General features: G+C 43.6%; 1 pseudogene across 1 annotated transcript in view; it reads left to right on the top strand.

Annotated features, from left to right (window-relative positions):
• LOC310785569 (phosphatidylinositol 4-kinase beta-like) overlaps positions 1 to 14,382 on the top strand; it is a 101,283-nt pseudogene extending 86,901 nt beyond the window's left edge. Inside the window, exons 12-17 of the transcript XR_014554073.1 lie at positions 434 to 557; positions 819 to 932; positions 4,932 to 5,083; positions 7,334 to 7,466; positions 9,275 to 9,395; positions 14,001 to 14,382. The product of XR_014554073.1 is annotated as a phosphatidylinositol 4-kinase beta-like (transcript). The remainder of the gene's footprint in view (positions 1 to 433; positions 558 to 818; positions 933 to 4,931; positions 5,084 to 7,333; positions 7,467 to 9,274; positions 9,396 to 14,000) is intronic.
• The last annotated feature ends 7,321 nt before the right edge of the window (positions 14,383 to 21,703 follow it).

Here is a 21,703-nt window from a genome sequence, read left to right on the forward strand (position 1 = left end):
TCGCCTGCATGCTCTGTTAATTAAATTAAATATATATATATATATATATATATATATATATATATATATATATATATATATATATATATATATATATATATATATAGGGGAATAAGCTACTTCATCTTCTCATGTTGATCAGAGTTGTGATGAAAAGGTTGGGTGGGCCGCAGAAGATTTTCAGATCTCAAAGTGGGCCGTGGCATTCTGAAGTTTAGGAACCCCTGTTTTATGACTAGTAGGCTATATCTAGTATCTAGTAGGCCATATTTATGCTCAAACAACCTTTACATCCTATCCTATAATAAAATTGCATAGGTGGACGGGCAGGCGGGTAGCAGTGTCTGTCAGTCACGTTTTGCATCACGCTGATGTCACTTTCTTGATGTCGGCCAGATACCATGCCAGGTTTGACACCACATTTTTCTTCTAGGAGGATCAGGGAGGCCTCTCCGTATGGTCACCTGCCCAGCTGGAAGCTGCTGTCGGTCATAGTGAAGTGTGGAGATGATCTGAGGCAGGAGCTGCTGGCCTACCAGGTGCTCAGCCAGCTTCAGGTAATACAGCGCCGTCATACTGCTGACAATAGGGGGGTGGGGGGAACGATTCATACGGATGTGGTAGATTTCCCAAAAATCTAATTTAATAACGTGATGTTGACGGGACGAAAAAGGAGGAACTTACCTGCGAGGGCAGTGCAGCACCCGGACAGTCTACAGCACCACATGCTACAGTTATCTTGTCAATACATCCATGTATCTTGTAGTTCATCTTCAGATAAGGCAGCAGTTGCAAGCTCTCTCTCTTTCTCCCTACAGTCTATCTGGCAGCAGGAGCGGGTTCCTCTGTGGATCAAGCCCTATAAGATCCTGGTGATGTCATCAGACAGTGGCATGATAGAGCCCGTCCTCAACGCAGTCTCCCTGCACCAGGTAAACACAGAACCACAAGGGATTCTGGGAAATAAACATGATACATGGTGCTACTGATCCAGCAGCTCTCTCTTCTGAGGTGTTCTGCTCTCATATCGTCTGTTGTGGTCTTTAGCTGTTCTGTCTTCTGATCTCATGTCGTGTGTTGTGGTCTTTAGTAGGGATGCACCGATATGAAAATTTTGGCCGATGCCGATAACCGATATTAACTCATTCTCTGCCAAGGACGTACCCGGACATACTTTTAACAATGGCGTTCTGTGCCAAGGACGTACTCGGACGTACTTTCATGTTTTGGCTGTTTACATTACATCAGACACTTTCCCAGCCTGTGACATTGTTTCAAGTCAAACTGATAAAAGGAACCCGCTAGTTTAGTATTTATAGTATAGTCACCCATTTAGCAGTAATCTATTTAGCAGTAGCTAGATGAAGAGAGGCGGTCGCCGCGGTGGCCGGCCTGGCCTGGCCGCAGCGCTGCTGGGCGTCCTCAAGGCCCACACTTGGATTCCCCTGGGCCCAGTTCCAGCACGCACCCCGGTCCACGCCAGCGGACAATCGAAGAGACCATGGGGCTTCGTCGTCCCGTGCCCCTGCCCAGGGTCCAGATGGAGCCTGTGGTCGAAACAGAGTCCGACCCAGAGTTCTCGGATGGCGACGATGGCGAGGAAGACGCCGGCGTTTATTTTGTTGTTGCTCCACGACGGAGCGCCATGGCGACGAAGGCTCCCCTTCACAGCGTTCTGATCTGTCTGACACAGATGAATCGGAGGAGGAGGGAATGGGTGCCACTTCGAGAGAGCGATGACGATGGTAAGAAATAGCCTATTTTTTGTATCGCGTTTGAGATGAAATGATCACACACAGCCGTCTGTGTCACATAAACATTTCAAAGTTTACAGCACTAACGTAGCTATTGTGTGATCTTCTGTGCTAACGTTAGTTATGAGAGGTAACGTGACAGCAGGTAACGTTACAGCACTCGTTATTCCTGTGTGTGTGTGTGTGTGTGTGTGTGTGTGAGAGAGAGAGAGAGAGTGTGTGAGTGTGACCACATAAGGGTTCATCAATCACTGCCGATCTTTCGGAAAAGACTAAAGACTCACCTTTTCAGGCTCCACCTGGGCCCTTCTTGATCTAACTTCTTTCTCTCTCTTCTTTCTCTCTCTTTATTTAATATTAAAAAAAAAAAAAAAAAAAAATCCTAAACTAAAACTCGTACCACTGTTCCTTCAGGATTTGTAGTTGTCATAGACTGTGCTCCATAGTTGATTGCTCTATTGCTGACAAAAAGTGTGTTACTGTAAGTCGCTTTGGATAAAAGCATCTGCCAAATTACGTAATGTAATGTAATGTAATGGTTCATTGGTTCCATTTGTTTATGCTTTTATCAAGCTAAGCTAAAAATCCACATGGCAACTGTAAAAGTAAATTATTTATTTGATTTTGTGCACATATTTATCATACTTTGATATTTTGTGTTTTCAGACTCTGAGTCGATGGAGGCGCAGTCCTAGTCCCAGTCCTGTGTGTAGTCCTACACCACCTATTTCGGAAAGACCATGTCTCGAAATAGGTTCCAACTTATTCTGAGGTTCTTCCATTTTACTGACAATACTGTAGCAAGGAGGCTGCGGCCAAGCCTCATCTGTCAAGAAACCCCAGGGGCCAGACTCTCTCTCTCTCTCTCTCTCTCTCTCTCTCTGTAGCCGCTCACTGGGCGGGATGGACCGACACAGCTCCCCTCAAATACATTCTCTTATTTTTTATTTTTTATTTATTTATTTATTTATTTGGGAAAACAAATACTGTATATGTCTGATGTGTCACTGAGGCAAAAAATAAAAGGCTCAAAAGAGAGTTCTGCTTGAAACGGTGTCCTTCACTAAAAACCTCTTTTTCTCCTATTTCTCTTCCGAGGAGGGCATTTTTAGTGAAAACAAGCTAACTTCCACTGCTTGTAACTAAACAAGGAAACATGGTAGAGTTTCAGTTTTTTACAAGGGGTAAGAAGAGAGTCTCTGCTTTATTGTGAGATATGTTGTGTAATTTTATTCCTAGCACAGAATATTCTGTGGGTCCTGGAAGATCAGGAAATATGCTCAAAATCCTGGCACTGGGAGCACACAGACCGAAATGACCCTGGCAGAGAATGAGTTAAGATTGCTGTTATGGCCGATAACCGATATTTACCGATGTCGATATGATCTGTATAAAAACACATTTCTATGATAATACAATTTTGTACATACTGAAAAACACATGTTAACACTGAATTTGAAAAAGTTATACATTTCTTTATTTCAAAAACATTTGTAAAAGTCCATAAATCATAGATTTACTGCATTATTTCATCTCAATGTGAAGAATTTGGCTGATACCGATAACCGATATTAACATTGCAACATCGGACTGATACCGATATGTTAAAAAATGACTAACATCGGCCGATACCGATATGATTGCCGATATATCGTGCATCCCTAGTCTTTAGCTGTTCTGTCTTCTGATCTCATGTCATGTGTTGTGGTCTTTAGCTGTTCTGTCTTCTGATCTCATGTCATGTGTTGTGGTCTTTAGCTGTTCTGTCTTCTGATCTCATGTCATGTGTTGTGGTCTTTAGCTGTTCTGTCTTCTGCTCTCATATCGTCTGTTGTGGTCTTTAGCTGTTCTGTCTTCTGATCTCATGTCATGTGTTGTGGTCTTTAGCTGTTCTGTCTTCTGATCTCATGTCGTGTGTTGTGGTCTTTAGCTGTTCTGTCCTCTGATCTCATGTCGTGTGTTGTGGTCTTTAGCTGTTCTGTCCTCTGATCTCATGTCGTGTGTTGTGGTCTTTAGCTGTTCTGTCTTCTGATCTCATGTTGTGTGTTGTGGTCTTTAGCTGTTCTGTCCTCTGATCTCATGTTGTGTGTTGTGGTCTTTAGCTGTTCTGTCTACTGATCGCATGTCATGTGTTGTGGTCTTTAGCTGTTCTGTCGTCTGCTCTCATATCGTCTGTTTTGGTCTTTAGCTGTTCTGTCTTCTGATCTCATGTTGTGTGTTGTGGTCTTTAGCTGTTCTGTCTTCTGATCTCATGTCGTGTGTTGTGGTCTTTAGCTGTTCTGTCTTCTGATCTCATGTCGTGTGTTGTGGTCTTTAGCTGTTCTGTCCTCTGATCTCATGTCGTGTGTTGTGGTCTTTAGCTGTTCTGTCCTCTGATCTCATGTCGTGTGTTGTGGTCTTTAGCTGTTCTGTCTTCTGATCTCATGTTGTGTGTTGTGGTCTTTAGCTGTTCTGTCCTCTGATCTCATGTTGTGTGTTGTGGTCTTTAGCTGTTCTGTCTTCTGATCTCATGTCATGTGTTGTGGTCTTTAGCTGTTCTGTCTACTGATCGCATGTCATGTGTTGTGGTCTTTAGCTGTTCTGTCGTCTGCTCTCATATCGTCTGTTGTGGTCTTTAGCTGTTCTGTCTTCTGATCTCATGTTGTGTGTTGTGGTCTTTAGCTGTTCTGTCTTCTGATCTCATGTCATGTGTTGTGGTCTTTAGCTGTTCTGTCTTCTGATCTCATGTCATGTGTTGTGGTCTTTAGCTGTTCTGTCTTCTGATCTCATGTCATGTGTTGTGGTCTTTAGCTGTTCTGTCTTCTGATCTCATGTCATGTGTTGTGGTCTTTAGCTGTTCTGTCTTCTGATCTCATGTCGTGTGTTGTGGTCTTTAGCTGTTCTGTCGTCTGCTCTCATATCGTCTGTTGTGGTCTTTAGCTGTTCTGTCTTCTGATCTCATGTTGTGTGTTGTGGTCTTTAGCTGTTCTGTCTTCTGATCTCATGTCGTGTGTTGTGGTCTTTAGCTGTTCTGTCCTCTGATCTCATGTCTTGTGTTGTGGTCTTTAGCTGTTCTGTCTTCTGATCTCATGTTGTGTGTTGTGCTCTTTAGCTGTTCTGTCCTCTGATCTCATGTCGTGTGTTGTGGTCTTTAGCTGTTCTGTCTTCTGATCTCATGTTGTGTGTTGTGGTCTTTAGGTGCGGAAGCAGAGCCAGCTGTCTCTGCTGGACTACTTCCTGCAGGAGCACGGCAGCTTCACCAGCGAGGCCTTCCTCACCGCCCAGAGGAACTTCGTCCAGAGCTGTGCTGGATACAGCCTCATTTGCTACCTGCTGCAGGTCAAAGACAGGTAGGCGACTGACATAGCTTAACTCATTCACCGCCAATGACGTCTTTGACGTGTTATCAGAAATAGCCCTCCCCGCCAATGACGTGTTTGACGTGTTTTTGTTTTTATTGGTGCAGCGCCTGCAGCAAACACTTGCCCAGCCTGTGACACAGACACAGGTCCCTGCCTTCAAAGGGTAGCCGACAGCACGCGATCAAACACATACCGCAGCTGTTGTTTTGAAATTGAGCAAGAGGAAAAGCAGCAAAACGGGTAACGCTTCCTTGTGCAGACAGGAGAAACGCCATTGAAACGCCCTCGGCGCGCTGCACGAGCTGGAGTCGCCTTCCTCTGTGCCAGCCAGGAGAAAACGGGAGAAAGTAATCAAGAGATGTGTTTGATCATCGGAGGAATGAGGAAATGATCGATCAGTTTGCGAGGGCGGTGAGGACGTGTTGAATAGCCGAGGGGAAAACGGGAACGATCATAGATATGACAGGGAGACATGGACGAGGACGGGTGTACCAGAACAAATCAAAATAAACACAGGAACAGCTAGGCAGCAGCGGGCAGAAGGCAGTCACAGCAGCCCGCTGTCCTTCTCAAGAGCTCTTCAGTTGGTTCATGAAATCGCTGGGCTGCGTGCCCTCCAGTGTTGCTCCTGGCCAATCCCAGCGCCACAGGGCGTGGTTATTGCTTATCCTATGTGGGCTTAGAAATCTAAAAGGGGGATCGTGTGTGTGTGTGTGTGTGTGTGTGTGTGTGTGTGTCTGTCTGTCTGTCTGTCTGTCTGTCTGTCTGTCTGTCGGTGTGTCTGTCTGTCTGTCTGTCTGTCTGCACACTCACTCACACCGAGTAAACTGTATTGTTGAATGTAAAAAAAAAGCACTTCATGTGTATATATATATATATATATATATATTTTTTTTGTCATTTGTGTCCTAACGAATAATATTTACATGTCTGATGTCAATACAGTTCAAAATAAAAGAATTGAGAGTGAGTTATGCCTGAGATTGTGCCCTTTTACAAAAATTGCCTTTTCTCCTGTTTATTTTTTCTGGGAGACCTTCTGGGGGAAAACAGGGTGTATATAAATGGCTATAAGTAGAGTACAGAACATGCTAAAAGCTCACTTTTTTTTTCCTGGTGAACCCAGAGACGTACATCTTCATTTTGAGGTATTGCAAATCACTCTGGTGCTAATAGATAATTTACTGTGGGTCTTGAAAGATGACCAACAATTATGAAAATCTTTGGCCTGTGCTAAATATTGGCAGTCCTAAACTGGCCCTGAATGAGTTAAGATACTTCCAGGTCGATGCTAGATGATTGGTTGGGGTTGAGTTTAGGCATTGAGAGTGAGTGGAGTTAGGGTCAGAGGCGGGGTTAGGTCCCTCCATGCCGATCCATTCTAGCATCAACCATATTTCAAGGATTGTGTCAGGAAGTAATTTGATTCTTTAAACGTCTTAGGGGACATTCACACCAAAAGCGCTTTTGGAGCTCCCAGCGTCTTTCTGCAATTCATTCTCTATGTAAGGACGCGCTAAACGTGCTCCTCTTTTAATGAACGCACCTGTAAATACCTGGCCATTGTCGGGGAAATACCTGGTAATTACCGGTAACCTGGTATTTACCAGATATTTACCTCGTAACTACCAGGTAAATGCCCGGTAAATACTTGTAATTATCAATTATCAACCTAACACGGTCACATTTACAGGAATTGATAGGTAATAGAGGAGGCTTATAATCTGTAATTACTGGGTAAGTTAGTGTTACCAGGTAGTTGTCGGGTAAATATCTAGTAACTATCCTGGTAGTTACTGGTTACCGCCAAGTTTGTTGATGCAGAGTGCTGGTGATTGGCTGGTGGCCAATGTGGTGGCCGGTGTGTCGCGCATACATTGTAGGTTGGGGGGGGTCCTGTGGGGGGAAGGGGAGGTAGTATATACATGTATATGTTTGAGTGTATGTATATGTGTATGATTTTGTATATGTATGTGATTTTTGTATTCTTGTTTTTTCTTAATGTAAATAAAACAATCCAGTAGGTGGCGGTAATGCAACACTTAAGTCACTGTCTAGTGCAATTAGTCACTGCAATTATATGAATTAAAAAGTAGATTTAACAAAAAGACTCATATGTATTCCAGTGAATCACTTTCTTTTATCTCCCTCTTCTTTCTCTCCTCTCTCTTTCCTCCCTCTCTTCTCTTTTCTCTCCTCTTCCTCTCCTCTCTCCATCTTCTCTGTCACTATCTGCAGACATAACGGGAACATCTTGCTGGACTCTGAAGGCCACATCATCCACATAGACTTTGGCTTCATCCTGTCCAGCTCTCCTCGTAACCTTGGCTTTGAGACGTCCGCCTTCAAGCTCACCTCTGAGTTCGTGGACGTGAGTCAACGCTTCTGTGTCGCTGAACCCGGTTTCAGTTCACATCGTCTTTTCTTTTTTATCCCCGCCAGATCATGAAAGCCTGGAGGAGATCATGTGTTGGGTCGTGTGTTAGTGTGTATCTGTGTCTGTGAGCAGCTAATCTTGCATTCTACTGCACCAATCAGCCAAATTGGTTGTGGCTGTGGGTTATGATCTGGGGAAGGTCATGGGCAGGACATCAAGTCCTGGAACCACGGAACGTCCTGGAAACCACCTCACCCACACCCCAGGTTGGATTAGGCTCAAAATTTGTATGGCGGTGGGTTATGATCCGGTGAAGGTCACGGGCAGGTTGTGACGTCATGGAAACACACCTGGACACCACCATCATTTCTCGGCCAAGCAAAAGGCCCAGTGCTACTGCTTTGTACCTATTTAACATCTGTAAAGCCAGGTGCATTGCTCGTGCAACATAAAAACACACTTCAGTGAGCTGCCTGCACAGTTACACACTTAACATTACTCCCCCAAAACGGACACATGGTGTGGAATGGCATTCTATTCCTCAACCGGGATTCGTCGCAGGTCAGCCGACGTGGTTGCGTTGGTCACTCTAGCACGTACGGCACACCCTTCAATCGCCATTGAAGGGTGTGCCGTACGTCGCCTTGTTTTGACGGTGATGGAGATGCTGCCCCACACCATGATACTGCCCCCACCAAAAGCTGTTACTAAATGCAACAATCAGCATAGCGTTTTCCATGTCGTTTGCTATCCCACAGCAACGTGTGACCAGGCTAATGACCAGCATGAGGAGAAGGTGCCAGGCTATTGTGTCTGGTTCTTCCACCCGCTACTGAGGATGAATAAAGTGTAAAATTGCCAATATGTCTTGTTTGTTCATTGTTACTGATAGAATTCAATCATCCAATCCCTCAAATAACTCAAAACCAGAGTAAATACCAACAAGAGGATACACTGTTTGACATTGGCAGGGAAATTGTCACTTTTGACTTTGCCACTACTAGGGATGGGCATCGAATTTCGAATTTTCGAATAATCGTTGTTATTATCAAGGTCGACTTTTATTATTGAAATTCGAAATTCGGATTTTTTTTTTTTTTTTTTTTTTTTAGTGAAATGTTGCATTGTCTCCCCTGATTCTAAGTATAGTCAAATCGCTTGGTTTGAGCAAGTAAAACAATTTTTATAAGCATTTTAAGCAAGGTTTATGGAAAAATGAATGGCGGATGAAATCCCATGAAGAGGGAGAGGGGGTGACTTTGGCACCCCTTTGGCACTCAGACCTGAGCCTACTAAATATTTAATGAACCACTCATGATTGTCAAAACTGTTTTTTATTTTCGAAAATGTCAATGTCATGTAACATGTTCTTTACTTCAGTGGTGCAATGCTTGTTTGAGCTAAAAATCCACAGCAGAAGCTTTTTATATTAATTAATAAAGCCGTAGACTTAGAATCAGGGGAGACAATGCAACATTTCACTCACAAAAAAAATTTTTTTTAATTTTTTTTACATTTTTATTTTTATTTTCGAATTTCGAATTAAATTCGAATTTGGCCAGCGAATTTCGAATAGTGTTTTTGCTAGAAATGCCCATCCCTAGCCACTACTCGCATAAACAGCTGTGCTGCTCATCCCACAAATGCAGGATCCTTACTAATGAGGCAGAGTTGTAAAGGGAAATGAACAGGCTTTCCTATAAGATAAGATACAATACTGAAGATACTAACATTAACAGCACAGATATGATCAACCAAACACAAGTTTCCAAAGTTTATATTCTAAGATGTCTCTCTCTCAGGTGATGGGCGGTCTGGATGGAGACATGTTTATATATTATAAGATGCTGATGCTTCAGGGTTTGATCGCCGCACGCAAGCACATGGAGAAGGTTGTGACGATCGTTGAGATCATGCAGCAAGGTACACACACACACACACACACACACACACACACACACACACGCGCGCCTCACTAGGGCTTTCACAGACTAGTCAACTAATCGTTCATCTGTGGTTTTAGGAATAAACAATATAAATAAATAGAACAAAGATTTGTTTGAACAATAATTTTCTACATGATGCCATGTTATATAAGCAGAATTTAAGGTATTTAGAGAGGGAGAAGCTCCCGTCTATGTTGTTACTGCAGTCAAACTGTCGCTATCTCCAGCTCAGACAAGTTGCTGGGGTTTAGCGGCTCATTTGTAAACAGCCTCTCACAGCCAATCAGGACTCTGCTATTTCACATACCCCCAGGTTGGTTACCCCCTACATTAGTTAACTCTTTACTGGTCGTTTTTGAGACCTTTTGATGAGAATTGATCATTTTTATTGGGTGAAAAAACCATCTCTCGTTACTAGTCGGCTACCTTTTGGGAGTAGTTGATGACTACTAAAATTCAGACGTCGTGAATGCCCTATGCCGCACACACACACACACACACACACACGTGTAAACAGTCAGTAGAAATACCTTTTACTTCATACTTTTGATTGTCAAAGTCACGCACACTTCCAGGTTACACACAGGACCCCGAAGGAACGCTCAACCTAAGCTCTACCTACGCTGAACCCACAAGTTTCATTTAGGCGTCCTTGTTAACTCATTCACCGCCAAAGACGTCTTTGACGTCTTATCAGAAATAGCCATCCACGCCAAAGACGTGTTTGACGTGTTTTTGTTTTTATTGGTGCAGCGCCTGCAGCAAACACTTGCCCAGCCTGTGACACAGACACAGGTCCCTGCCTTCAAAGGGTAGCCGACAGCACGCGATCAAACACATACCGCAGCTGTTGTTTTGAAATTGAGCAAGAGGAAAAGCAGAGAACGGGTAACGCTTCCTTGTGCAGACAGGAGAAACGCCATTGAAACGCCCTCGGCGCGCTGCACGAGCTGGAGTCGCCTTCCTCTGTGCCAGCCAGGAGAAAACGGGAGAAAGTAATCAAGAGATGTGTTTGATCATCGGAGGAATGAGGAAATGATCGATCAGTTTGCGAGGGCGGTGAGGACGTGTTGAATAGCCGAGGGGAAAACGGGAACGATCAAATAGCAGAGTTGATATGACAGGGAGACATGGACCAGAACAAATCAAAATTAAACACAGGAACAGCTAGGCAGCAGCGGGCAGAAGGCACTCACAGCAGCCCGCTGTCCTTCTCAAGAGCTCTTCAGTTGGTTCATGAAATCGCTGGGCTGCGTGCCCTCCAGTGTTGCTCCTGGCCAATCCCAGCGCCACAGGGCGTGGTTATTGCTTATCCTATGTTGGGTTAGAAATCTAAAAGGGGGATCGTGTGTGTGTGTGTGTGTGTGTGTGTGTGTCTGTCTGTCTGTCTGTCTGTCTGTCTGTCTGTCTGTCGGTGTGTCTGTCTGTCTGTCTGTCTGCACACTCACACCGAGTAAACTGTATTGTTGAATGTAAAAAAAAAGCACTTCATGTGTGTATATATATATATATATATTTTTTTTTTTGTCATTTGTGTCCTAACGAATAATATTTACATGTCTGATGTCAATACAGTTCAAAATAAAAGAATTGAGAGTGAGTTATGCCTGAGATTGTGCCCTTTTACAAAAATGCTTTTTTCTCCCTTTTCTCTTCCCAGACAGGCTTTTTTGGTGAACATGGGGTGTATAAAAAGGGTTATAAGTAGAGTACAGAACATGCTAAAAGCTAACTTTCTTTTTGGGGGTGAAAGTAGAGACTTAGATCTTCATTTCGAGGTATTGGACATCACTGTAGTCCTAGTACAGAATTTACTGTGGGTCTTGAAAGATGACCAAACATTATGGAAATACTTGGCCTGTGCCAAAAATGCCAGTCAGATATTGGCAGTGAATGAGTTAACAGGCGAAGCCATTCACACCACCCGCACGCATGCCATGCCGAAGCCACCCTCACGCCTTGCTCAAGCGATCGTTCAGGATTCACGCCTATTCCAAGCGTGATGCATGCTGAATCCGAGCATTGATCTGTCAAGCCAGGCATGAAGTCAATGTTGTGGGCGGGTATCTCCAAATTTTGGGAGCATTGTCACTAGCCTATTGAGGGAATCTCGTGGTGAGGGAAAGAGGCGGAGCTAGGGAAAATGGACCATAGCTAGGGATAGGAAGGTCGTAGAGGGTCGGGGTTCGAGGGGGATGTGGATGGTGGGAGGGGGTGTCGAGGTCAAGGAAGGGGGTGGGGCAGGGGGAAAGGAGCTGTAGCTAGGGATAAGAAGGTCGTAGAGCAGGCATCACCAAATGGCAGACCGCGGTCCGGACCCAGACACTGACCTATGCGGGCTTAGACCTATAACTGATCAAACATTGAGAATTATTAAAGTTTGACAGAGCGTTTCGATTTTAACTGGCACAGCATTTCTAGACTTCACGGTACTAGTTCACCAGCCTCACAGACCAATTGCATGCATTGTAAATAATTGCACGTTATGCTCCTCAGCCAATCAGGCAGAGAAACACTCTGTGAAAATGTAAAATTCATAATGATTTGTAGGTTATAGTGCTGGGTCCGGATAGGACGGTGTCTGGGTCCGGTTCCGGACTGGAGTCCACTTATGGATGGGCTAAGGGAAAGGGGCCGTAGCTAGCGATAGGAATGTCATATAGAGTCGGGGTTCGAGGGATGAGTAGGGCGAGTGGTTGGGGGATGTGGGTGGTTTTGGGGTAGGACCAATTTCCATGTTGAAAACAATTACCGTAGTCATGTTGTTGAGGTACTCCCATTTGTATGAGTCTGGACAGACATGGATGTAGACTGCTGACTTGTTGGCAGAGGCATACAACCGCCATGCTGTACTTATATATATATATATATATATATATATATATCAACAATGGTGGGCTGGGCATTGAGCTAAAGAGTACACCCAAACCCAAATGTTTGGTGAAGCCTAATGTTGAAAAATAGGGTACTGAACTGGCTTTCTTGTTTTGGCTGTTCTTTGTGCCAGGTGATGTCACTCTATAGAGCAGGGGTGGCCAAATTACGGCCCGCGGGCCAACTGCGGCCCGCTGCCCGTTTTTAAGTGGCCCGCCATGAATTTAGAAAAAAAAAAATTTTTTTTGATAACATACAGAAATACCCATTGTAATAGGTGAGCGCATCAATAAACTATGTGTATAAATATATTTATTTAGGTAGAAATTCAATTTTTGATGGCACAAGGGTTTTCTGGTCCAATTTTTTTGCCGCGAAAACTGCCGCGCTTAACTCATTGAGTGCCAGCCACTTTTGGAGAACAGACGCTCCCAGTGCCAGAGTTTCAGAGCGTTTTCAGTGATTTCTCGAGGCCCACAGAATATTGTGTGATATTACTATGTAAACACTGAACACGCACAAAGAACGATGAGACTCTATTCTATCATCTGCAAAAAAAAGTTTATTGATCCCATTTTCCGTTCTTTAGTTATGAGCCGGAGAAGATAGCTTGATTCATCCAAAAAAAGTAATTTTTTTCTAGAAGCTGAGATAATTGGCCTTTTGTGAAATTAAACATTTCAAGCACACACTGACTCTGAAGCTAATCTTTTCTAATGTAGTCACACCTCAAAAATAATTTCCTTCAATAAAACAGTTTAGGCCAGGGAATTTTGTTTGGCAGAATAATATTTTTAGCTACAACCAGCAGCGCTGGCCCCTGCGTGCGCTGCTGGTTGCAGCTTCTTGCTGGTCTTGATTTGCTGCTGGTGGGCATCGGATATTCTGGCTTGCGTTTGTCAATCCTGTCCTGCTGCCTGGGTCTGTCTGGGTGTTGCGTGCTGCTCTGCGTGCCCCCCGCCCCGCCCCGCCCCGCCTCGCCTCAACTGCACACTCCTCCTCCTGTCTGTGGTGGCTCTCTGCTGAGTTTGCTGTGCGCACAGTGAAGGGTGCAGCTTTTTTACAGCGTTCCGCGTGTGTTTGTCACCGGCAACGATGCTTCCAGTTGAGAATAATAACTCCACGGTGTGGATGTGCGGATGTGCTGTCGCAACCGACACAGAGCGGCTCAATTGTGGGAGCAGATTGGCTGCTGCAGGCACAGCTGCAGTAACGTGCTTCAGCATATCGATGCATACGGATGCGATGCGATTTCCGTTTCCATAACGACTTCTTCTTTGTTTTTTCCTTGCCTTTCTGTTATGTGGAGAGCACTGTCGCCACCTAAGGGTTCTGTAAAATAGGTTATAGACCTCCAATAGCTACAATAGTTGTACCAGAGATGTATCAGGGATTGATCCACGTCCCACCGTCAAAAAACGCAATTGACGACAACCGTCGTCATTGGCACTCTACGTCAGTATTTGAATTGACGACAGCTGTCGTCATTGGCATTCAATGAGTTAATATTGTTTGGCCCGCGACTCCTTATATTTTTCTGTATGCGGCCCACAACCAAAAAAGTTTGGCCACCCCTGCAGAGGGTCACGTGACATCAGTAGCCAATAGCAGAAGGTCAGTTCAGTACCATACTTTTCACCATTAGGTGTCAGGTGACAGTACTCTTCAAGTAAAGAATGTGTGTACCTTTCCCCTCTGTGTCTGTTAGGCTCCCACCTGCCGTGCTTCCATGGCAGCAGTACCATCCGCGGCCTGAAGGAGCGCTTCCACATGAGCCTGACGGAGGAGGGGCTGCAGCTGCTGCTGGAACAGCTGGTGGGCGGAGCCATGCGGTCGCTCACCACCAAGCTGTACGACTCCTTCCAGTACGTCACCAATGGCATCATGTGACCCGGAATGCCACCGGAACGAGTCCAATTTACCTTACAATAGTTCCCGAAATAAGGTTCTGGAATAAGCAGCGCTGTCGAGTTGCAGCAAAATGGACCGTTTGTGATGTACTTTGAAAGGGTAAGACGTTTAACGAATCAAATTGTATATTATCAGCTTTATTTTATGCATTAAAACGGCCCGCCACGTACTTCCTGGAACTATCCTTGGAACTATGGTGAGTCACGTGAGTCACGTAACAATCAAGCGTTTTGGACTTGGATGTTGGTGCAACTCTTTCTTCAACGGCGCTGACGGGAAGGTGTGGAGATGGTGGGGGCTGAAACCAAGGATGGTCGAGATACAGACTGTTGTTTGACATCAGACTTTGGCCTTGATCCGGATCTGGGATTTCCACCAGACCACGGTTCTCCTTTCTGAGCCTCAACTAAAGGGAGCCAAAGTCACGCCCTCTTCGGGGTTATTCATACGAACCAAGGGATTTCATCCGCCATTTATTTTTTCCATATACATTTAGTAAAATGACGATTGAAGCTTTAAAGTGTTTTTTTTAGGGGGCACCCCTAGAATCAAGAGAATCCATAGAACATTTCAAACAGACAAAAAAACAACACTGTAGATTTTTTTAATCCGCTATTTTATTTTATTTAATTTTAGATAAGTTTTGGTCTCTCCTGATTCAAAATATAGCTGAATCGCTTGGTTTGACCAAGTCAAATTATTTTTATACGCATTTTATGAAATGCCTATGGAAATGAATGGTGGATGAAATTCCTTGGTTCGTATGCTGAACACGGAAGTGGCATGAATTTGGCTCTCTGGATTTTACTCCACAGCCGCTTACTGCATGGACCCAAACGATTGTGTGACACACACACGCACTACACACACAGATGTGCTGTCATGTTGGGGTTGACGTCACCATGACAATCCGTACAAGGAGATGGTGTAGGTGCCAGATGTCTTCGGGGTCATGCGTGTACAGATGATGCCACAACGTCACACGTTATGATTGCCTGTACATCTGAGAACAACCAATCGCGAGTGAGCAGCAGCCAAAACAGTGACGTTAGCTCTCTGAAGATGGTCTTCCCAGAGAAGATAGCAATTTGTCCGTGTTAGAAAGTACGCTAATGTTATCTAACATTGACCACCATTAGCTGTTTTAGTTGGCTATTGTTGGAACCTGTTAGCTGCATAGCTAGCCGATTTAGCAGCCAGATAAACCCCAGGCAATGTGGCCCACGTCAGGGACTTAAGTCGCACACAAAGTGACTTGAGACTTGACTTGAGACTTGTCCTCAAACACATGAGACTCAACTCGGACTTGAGATTTGGGAACAATATTTTCTTTATTTTTATTATTTGGTGCATTAACATTAAGACGATGTATATTAAAAACAATGTCAACTAATCAATGTTGATAATGTATGCTAATAATTTAGATAAAGGAGTGGGGATAAAACAGTACATGCTTTGAATTCCTTAGTTTCTATGCAGTGTTCAAAGCAGACTGGATGGCATCCATAAGAGACTTGACTTATGGCTCATTTCCACCACATTTTACTGCCCTGCACAGCTCGTCACCAGTCGGCTCTACTCGTTTCGGCCCGATGGATGTTCTGCTTCGACCGCCGTTCATCTGCCCCGGCCCACAGCTGGTCGTCATAGCGACCGCATATCTGTCCTTCGCTTATAGCCGAAGTAGGCTATAACATAACGTTACAATTAAATCAATCCACAGAACTTTTAAACTGTTTATGAAATACTGGTGCCTCTAAATGACCTACAGTGTACATGGGCAAATGTGACAATCGGCCAGGAGAATGGATATCACTTTGTAGTTAGTCAAACTCACAGGCATGCGCTGCGCGCGGACGGGAGAGGCGCAACAGAGTGAAGCCTGTACCCCGCGGCCTCTCACCAGGCAAGACTGCGGCTTCACCAAAGACCCGCTGCGGCCTAGCGGAGCGCTGCACAGGAGCTTCCTGAGCAGCGGACTTTTTTCACTCTGAAAACAATTGAAACCACCGCCACAACTTTATTTCACCAGAGGCGAAGGCAGCAACACAAAAGACTGATGGAAATAACACAACAGAAGAGAAGGTAAGCACCACTAAACTGGTATGCAGCATTGCATTGACAGTCAGTAGGATAGACAGAGTAAACACGATTCTGCCTGACCAATCAGTCGTCAACAATGTTTTCACGTCACCTTATGGTACCGGGTTGACAGAATAGAACCCCGACGAGGCAGGTACGAAAAGTAGCACGACTCGACTCCAATACAACCCGGGCTGGAACAGTTTTTACCGGTGGAATGAGACAATTTATCGAGTCGAGCGGAGCGGGATCGCGCTACTACCTGCGGTGGAAATGGGCCATTAGACTCTAGCTCAAATACTTGACTTGACTTGGACTTACCCCTCAAAGACTTGAGACTTGACTTGGACTTGCAAACAATAACTTGTGAGCATCTCTGCTACTGTATTGATGGAGAGACTTTGGTCTTAGCTTGTAGATTGTTGTTAGCTTTTTACCATGCTTGCTAACATGGACCCTATCTAGCTAGCATGCGTGTTTTAGCCGCTGCTCGCTTAGGCTCACAGCTGTTTGTCAGACGTACAGCCAATCATAACACGTGACGTGGTGACATCATCTGTACGCGCAGGACCACGAACAGATCCGGTACCTTTCTTTTATTTTTACACATCAGGTACCTACACTGTCAACAACCCACCCACACTGAACTCTACTGCACACAAAACACACACACAGACATGCTCATTGCTAACGCGCGCACACACGGACATGTATGGATAGTGCATGTAAAGCTATGTGTGTGTGGAGTGAAACAGTCGGAGGTCTGAATTATATCAGCTTCTGAGGGCCGATATTTCTTTATTGAAGCTGCAGAAAGCAAAGATATTTTCTGATCATTTTGACCGTTTTCGTGGCAGAAAAGAAGCAAACACCTAAACTACAAAGTCTCACGGCTCCCCCCACAGCTTAAACAGCATTTAGACACTAAACTCTACTGAGTTAAGTCAGATAGAGCTGCAACTAACATTATTATTATTTAATAATTAATCTGTTATTTTCTCTTTTAGTAGTTTGGTCTATAAACTTTTTCATGAAGCCCAAGATGATGTCCTCAAATGTCTTGTTTTGTCCACAACACAAAGATATAGAGTGCCAAAGTCACACCCTCTTCTGGGTTAGGCATGGGGGATTTTCCGCCATTTTATTTTCCATAGACATTTCGTAAAATGCTTATAAAAATTGTTTTACTTGGTCAAACCAAGCGATTCAGCTATATTTAGAATCAGGACAGACCATAGAACATTCCACTTGGACCAAAACAAAAAAACACTTTGGAAGTGTTAATAACTTTCTTTTTTAATAACTGGAAGTGTGACTTTGGCTCTCTAATCAGGTGTTTGTCATTTAGGGCTCCAGCTACAGTAGGCCTATTCATTATTTTAGTAATCGAGTATTCTACCGATTATTCCTAACCAAGTAATCAGATAAGATTACGATTTTGCAATTCAGGCTGAAAACAATGTAACGTAAGCAGAAGCGGTAGACTCCGGAGGTGCAAACACGACAGAGTAAAAAATTGAATAAAACGAAACAACAGATAATGGCGTAGCAGCCAGACTCTGTGCTGGGATACCTTTCATTTTATTCAAAGTTAAAACATACAAAGGAGTGCATTGTAGGTAAAACATATATACATAGACAATTGTAAGTAGTATTCAGATACAAAGTGGAAAAATAATAAATAAAAGAACATAAATTGGGGACATCCACCAGGGGACAAGTGTGCTGGGATCCAGTAGCTACCCCAAAGCCCAAGATGACATCATAAAATGTCTTCTTTTGTCCTGATATACAGTCCACAACCCAAAGAGAATCAGTTTACTGTCATAGAAGACTAAAGAAACCAGACAATACTCACATTTATATTTTTTCTTAAAAATTAGTTTTAAACGATGATCAATTATAAGAAATAGTTGACAATTTTCTGTCGATCGAATAATCGATTAATCATTGCAGCTCTATTGTCATTGGATCTTTTAATTTTCCTGTATTTTTATTTTATTTTTTTCAGTCTCAGAAAGGTCCTTGTTTCATTTCAGTTTGAATCTTGCACTCCAAAAGTGATGTGATTTTCATCCACCCGTGTGTTTCTGACACTGTGCGTCGGGTTAGCGATGTGCTGTTAGCATAGCTTGACTGTGCTCTACTGAACATTAACGTTATACATCAAGTTAGCCACGTTAGCTTGACCACGCTCTACTGAATATTAACGTCATACATCGTGTTAGCCATGTTAGCTCTACTGAAAATGTACAGTATACATCGTGTTAGCCTTGTTAGCTTGACCATGCTCTACTGAAAATTAACATTATACATCATGCACAAGAATTCAGCAGAGCTAGCCGTGGTTTCCCTCCGTTACTCCTCCATGCCTGAAGGATTTGCCGACGTTTTCGGCACTTCGGTCAACAATTTGAACCAAAATGGCTGCTGACCGGCGATGAAATGATAAAATGCTTGCAACAGATTTATGGGGGGGGGGGGGGGGGGGATCAATATTAAATATTCTACTAAATGTACATCTGTGTATACCTACTAAATTAATGTGTTACGATTATGCATTAACAAGGTTTTCTTATTTAACGAAGGCTCGACGCTCTCCCTCTCTGATTGGCTCTAAGCTGCATTCCTGTGATTAACTCCAGCCAATCAGGAGTGAGGCGGCATAGCGGATTATGTAACCAAGAAAGAGCGATATACTTTTTTTTCTGTTTGACAGAAAGTTTATTTTCTTTGTAAGGAGATGAGTCCAGTCAGTTTCCTGGATATGTGAATGTTTTATATTCCAATAACTAAACCAACATTGTTTTTCTCAGACAGACTTGTTCTCAGTGTTGATTTTTTGTCTGTATAATAACAAATTATTACACGCTATAATATTGGTAACACTTGAGCATGGTCTTATTCCAGTGTAATAACCTTTGTATTAACTCATGGGAAAGTATTGTATGTACAGAAGAATAGTGTTTGTCATGAAAGAGATAAAATGATGATGAGATTTTAGGCTCTCATATGTGTACTTACAATTCTTCGCCATAGATTAAAATGCTCCTAAATAATGCTCCTTCTGGTGGCCATGTTGGAGGTCACAGGCTTACATACATACTCTCTCAACAGAACTGAACAGACGGTTAATTTGTTTGTTTCTGACTGAACTGATCATTTCATCACTGATCCATCTGATTGATTTAGTTAGTTAGATAATAGCAGCTTGTTAGCTAGCTAACCATAGTATCTGCTCAGCTAACCATCACTGTCTTGTTGTTAACACATCTGATTAGTACACTAGCTAACATAGCTAGTAGCAGGTAGCGTTAGCTAAGATTGACCCTATGTAAGTCGCTTATTGGTGCTGTCGCTGCCCGATCTAAGTCAACCTGATCTGAGTCACATTTGATGGCATTTTAGCTTCTAGCTAGCTTTAGTGAACATATTTAGCTGCTAGCTAGCTTTGGTGAACATAAGATTGGAAACAAAGTAGTATGGAAGTTATGGAATTTTGGCGGATATCTGAAACATGATGGGTTTGTTTGCTACATCAGTTAGCCAATTCGCTATTAGTGATTAATATAACATGGCCATGGCAACATAAAAGCTATAGCTGGCTAGTGAGTCGACATCAACCTTAAAGACCCTGGGAAGCAAAATGCACCAAAACCTTTCAACTGTGTAATTTAGGGTCTTATGTGACAAATTGTAAGCCTCAAAAAGTACTAGACATTCATTTCAACCCAAGTCCTAAATATTGCCTGTTTTCACTGTTTGCTGAGGCTGGGGTTGAAGTAGTCTCGCTGGCCAGCCTCCCCTCCCTACCGTGAGAGGAGTCTGGCATCACGGAAACAGGCAACTGGGATAAGCCCTCCCCTGCTCTACAGCTGCTCCCCATTGGAGCGACTGTTTCAGTGGCTGCCGGATGTCCGTTCCCGGCTTATTACAAACTTTGTCATTGGCTCCGACCATGTCAATCAGAGCGGCCTCCGCTCCCTCCTCCCTGTGTGTCGCTGTAAATAGTGCCTTGTGAAACAAGGCTACATTGTTGAGTGAAAACAGTGAAAACAACAACGCTAACTAGCTAGCAAGCTAACGGCAGAAACCTACACGCTAGCTCGTTGCTACACGCTGAAAACGGCAAATTGGATTTTTGGAAACTATTTTCCAAGGGCACTGCCGCTAAGCGCCGACCATCGCAATCCCACTATGGAGACCGGCTGCGGCGCCAGACTCCTCTCACGGTAGGGAGGGGAGGCTGGCCAGCGAGACTAGGGTTGAAGTGGGCGGTGCTTAGGGCTCAAAACTGACTACCTTATCCCATCATAAAGGTACATCCAATCATAGACAGGACTGAGACGTTACTCGCGCATGTGCTGTGTCATTCGTCATTTGCCAGCCCAGTGACACTAGCTCCAGAAAGCCCCCCAGCATTCCAGCGCGACTAGGCCGTTGCAGAGTGCACAGAATCGGGCGAGGCAGACACACATCACGTTTCTTAAATGCGTGTTTCAAAAGTCTGATTGCGGCAGTTCTTAGTATGTACATTAAGCACATATAATATGCTAATGTTTTTGTATCTGTTGGTGGGCTATTTCCGAAGATTTTTATGACATTTATGGGTCTTTGAGGAAAACAGAGTCAACAGTCTCTGAGCGAGCCCGCTCTGCTTTCACACACACACACACAGACACACACACACACACACACACACACACACACACACACACACACAGGTCCAGCCCACACAATCCTAGCAAAGAAAAGCATAGTTGAATCACATTGAGAACATAGAGATTGCAGCTCACAGTGACAAACTCAAAACACATAGTTATGTTTGGTTTCAGGGACTTTAATGCTATTCAAGTGTGAGAAAAGACAAATGTAATCACATTTGTCTTTCCGAATGAAGATACATATTCATCTGTGGTAGTGAGCTAATGGCTAAAGGAGGTCTGTCCCGTAAACCATGCTTATGCACAACTTAGAAAGGGCAGCGACTCAGATCTCACTTTATTAACTAACACACAATTCTACACATGTACACTTTATCAATCTGGGAATCCATTGGTTAAAAAAAATTATATCTATTTTTTTCTAACCTCTGGGGGCAAGCACGTTTATCTGAATAACCGAAACTGGGACTCAACTCGCCCAGCCGTGCCCCTTTACGCTAATTTTACAGAGCACTCATGCTATTATTAGAACTATTATCCAGATTTTCTTCAACCATGCACAATTTTCTGCCTTGAGATTAACACTATTAACTAACACAGTTTGACACATGTACACTTTATTAATTAACTAACAGTTTGACACATTTACACTTCATTAGCTAACACAATTTGACACATTTACAGATTATTGACTAACAAACAACTGTTTGTTAGTCAATAACCAATAACCTACAGTGTTCCTCCATGACCACAG

Source organism: Poromitra crassiceps, assembly GCF_964638095.1.
Source record: "Poromitra crassiceps genome assembly, chromosome: 11".
In the NCBI taxonomy this organism is placed as follows: Eukaryota; Metazoa; Chordata; class Actinopteri; order Beryciformes; family Melamphaidae; genus Poromitra; species Poromitra crassiceps.